The sequence below is a fragment of the Salmo salar genome, chromosome ssa12, assembly GCF_905237065.1.
Source record: "Salmo salar chromosome ssa12, Ssal_v3.1, whole genome shotgun sequence".
In the NCBI taxonomy this organism is placed as follows: domain Eukaryota; kingdom Metazoa; phylum Chordata; class Actinopteri; order Salmoniformes; family Salmonidae; genus Salmo; species Salmo salar.
In genome coordinates, this window is record NC_059453.1 from 69,869,921 (window position 1) to 69,873,800 (window position 3,880).

Genomic DNA, 3,880 nt, shown 5'->3' on the forward strand with positions numbered 1-3,880 from the left:
TCAGACTAGACTGGTTGCATTGGAACAATATCATCATATGGAAGGACTTGCATTTATACAGATCATTTATCCAACTCAATGCACTTTATGTATGGAGCTATCTCAGTCCTTCTATCATACGTGTCTGTAGCTAACAACCATCTGGCACCACCTGTAGCACCAATCCGATTAGAACTAGGTAAGTGATCATGCACTGTAAACAAATATATCTATATTTATATTAATTGTAAGGCAACCAGCTGCAATACGATTGTGAGTTTGCGCAACAAAAATGTTGTTGAGTAAACTGAATGTTATTGCAGCTAGTTGAATTTTGACAGTGTGTATAAGTGTGGGATGAGGTGGGTGATGAGGTGGGTGATGAGGTGGGTGATGAGGTGGGGGATGGGGTGGGTGATGAGGTGGGTGATGTGGTGGGGGATGAGGTGGGTGATGAGGTGGGGGGATGAGGTGGGTGATGAGGTGGGGGGATGAGGTGGGGGATGAGGTGGGGGATGAGGTGGGTGATGAGGTGGGGGATGGGGTGGGTGATGAGGTGGGGGATGAGGTGGGGATGAGGTGGGTGATGAGGTGGGGGGATGAGGTGGGTGATGAGGTGGGGGATGGGGTGGGTGATGAGGTGGGGGATGAGGTGGGGGATGAGGTGGGTGATGAGGTGGGGGGATGGGGTGGGTGATGAGGTGGGTGATGAGGTGGGTGATGTGGTGGGTGATGAGGTGGGTGATGAGGTGGGGGATGAGGTGGGTGATGAGGTGGGGGATGAGGTGGGGGATGAGGTGGGTGATGAGGTGGGTGATGAGGTGGGTGATGAGGTGGGGGATGAGGTGGGTGATGAGGTGGGGGATGAGGTGGGTGATGAGGTGGGGGATGGGTGAGGATGAGGTAAATGATAGGGAGGAGTGTTTGTGTGGGTGCATGTACACTTATTGTCAGCCGTACATATTAGGGAGGTCTTCCTAATGTTTGGTATACTCAGTGTATATTTACATTTTCATTACAGTTCTTCTTACAATTCATTTTCAAAGAGAATACAATAAAACTGATTACCCTGACCACATTTTACTAGCAAAATTATTAGTACAAAGGTGCAAAAACCTCATTGATGACCATAAGAAGCCGTTATTGACACTTATCTTGGCCAAAGGCTGTGCATCAAAGTACTAGCTCCATGCCATTAGTCTTTAGAATAAAACAAACAAAATAAAATTTGGTTTTGCAAGGTTGAAAATCCAATAAGGTGTAGTGACCAAAAGTTTGTTTTCATTTCATTTAAGAAAAGGGTGCCAATATGTTTGGCCACAACTGTTTTATTATGTGTGTGTGTGTGTGTGTGTGTGTGTGTGTGTGTGTGTGTGTGTGTGTGTGTGTGTGTGTGTGTGTGTGTGTGTGTGTGTGTGTGTGTGTGTGTGTGTGTGTGTGTGTGTGTGTGTGTGTGTGTGTGTGTATGTGTAGTGCAGACAGTGGTCTCCACTATAACTTAGAGTAGCTGGTGTGATTGGTGGGCGGATCACAAGGAGAATCCAAGCCTTTTGTCATTGACCACACATTAACATGTTTACTGGTACAGCTGCTTCCCATACAGAGAGACAGATACACCACACACACACACACACACACACACACACACACACACACACACACACACACACACACACACACACACACACACACACACACACACACACACACACACACACACAGTTTACATAATCCCCCCACATACACACAGTTTACATAACCCCCACATACACACAGTTTACATAATCCCCCCACATACACACAGTTTACATAACCCCACACATACACACAGTTTACATAACCCCCACATACACACAGTTTACATAACCCCCCACATACACACAGTTTACATAACCCCCACATACACACAGTTTACATAACCCCCACACATACACACAGTTTACATAACCCCCCCACATACACACAGTTTACATAACCCCCACATACACACAGTTTACATAACCCCCACACATACACACAGTTTACATAACCCCACACATACACACAGTTTACATAACCCCCACATACACACAGTTTACATAATCCCCACATACACACAGTTTACATAACCCCACACATACACACAGTTTACATAACCCCCACATACAAATAGTTTACATAACCCCACACATACACACAGTTTACATAACCCCCACATACACACAGTTTACATAACCCCCACATACACACAGTTTACATAACCCTCACATACACACAGTTTACATAACCCCCACATACACACAGTTTACATAACCCCCACATACACACAGTTTACATAACCCCCACATACACACAGTTTACATAACCCCCCACATACACACAGTTTACATAACCCCCCCACATACACACAGTTTACATAACCACCCCACATACACACAGTTTACATAACCCCCCACATACACACAGTTTACATAACCCCCCACATACACACAGTTTACATAACCCCCCCACATACACACAGTTTACATAACCACCCCACATACACACAGTTTACATAACCCCCCCCACATACACACAGTTTACATAACCCCCCATATACACACAGTTTACATAATCCCCCCACATACACACAGTTTACATAACCCCCCCACATACACACAGTTTACATAACCCCCCACATACACACAGTTTACATAACCCCCACATACACACAGTTTACATAACCCCCATTACATTTACATTTTAGTCATTTAGCAGACGCTCTTATCCAGAGCGACTTACAAATTTACATTAGCCCCCCACATACACACCACACATACATAACACATATGCACATGTTTATCACACCATCACTCCTTCTTTCCACACTCCTCTGCTGTCTGTCTCTTCTCCGCTGTCTGTCTCTTCATCGCTGTCTGTCTCTTCTCCTGCTGCGGTCTCCTGCTGTCTGTCTCTTCTCCTGCTGTGGTCTCCTCTGATGTCTGTCTATTCACTGCTGTCTGTCTCTTCTCCTGCTGTGGTCTCCTCTGATGTCTGTCTATTCACTGCTGTCTGTCTCTTCTCCTGCTGTGGTCTCCTCTGATGTCTGTCGCTTCACTGCTGTCTGTCTCTTCACTGCTGTCTGTCACTTCTCCTGCTGTGGTCTCCTCTGATGTCTGTCGCTTCACTGCTGTCTGTCTCTTCACTGCTGTCTGTCACTTCTCCTGCTGTGGTCTCCTCTGCTGTCTGTCTCTTCTCCTGCTGTGGTCTCCTCTGCTGTCTGTCTCTTCTCCTGCTGTGGTCTCCTCTGCTGTCTGTCTCTTCTCCTGCTGTGGTCTCCTCTGCTGTCTGTCTCTTCTCCTGCTGTGGTCTCCTCTGATGTCTGTCGCTTCACTGCTGTCTGTCTCTTCTCCTGCTGTCTGTCTCTACTCCTGCTGTGGTCTCCTCTGCTGTCTGTCTCTTCTCCTGCTGTGGTCTCCTCTGCTCTGTCTCTTTTCCTGCTGTCTGTCTCTTCTCCTGCTGTGGTCTCCTCTGCTCTGTCTCTACTCCTGCTGTGGTCTCCTCTGCTGTCTGTCTCTTCTCCTGCTGTGGTCTCCTCTGCGGTCTGTCTCTACTCCTGCTGTGGTCTCCTCTGCGGTCTGTCTCTACTCCTGCTGTGGTCTCCTCTGCTCTGTCTCTTCTCCTGCTGTGGTCTCCTCTGCTCTGTCTCTTCTCCTGCTGTGGTCTCCTCTGCGGTCTGTCTCTACTCCTGCTGTGGTCTCCTCTGCTCTGTCTCTTCTCCTGCTGTGGTCTCCTCTGCTCTGTCTCTTCTCCTGCTGTGGTCTCCTCTGCGGTCTGTCTCTACTCCTGCTGTGGTCTCCTCTGCTCTGTCTCTACTCCTGCTGTGGTCTCCTCTGCTCTGTCTCTTCTCCTGCTGTGGTCTCCTCTGCGGTCTGTCTCTACT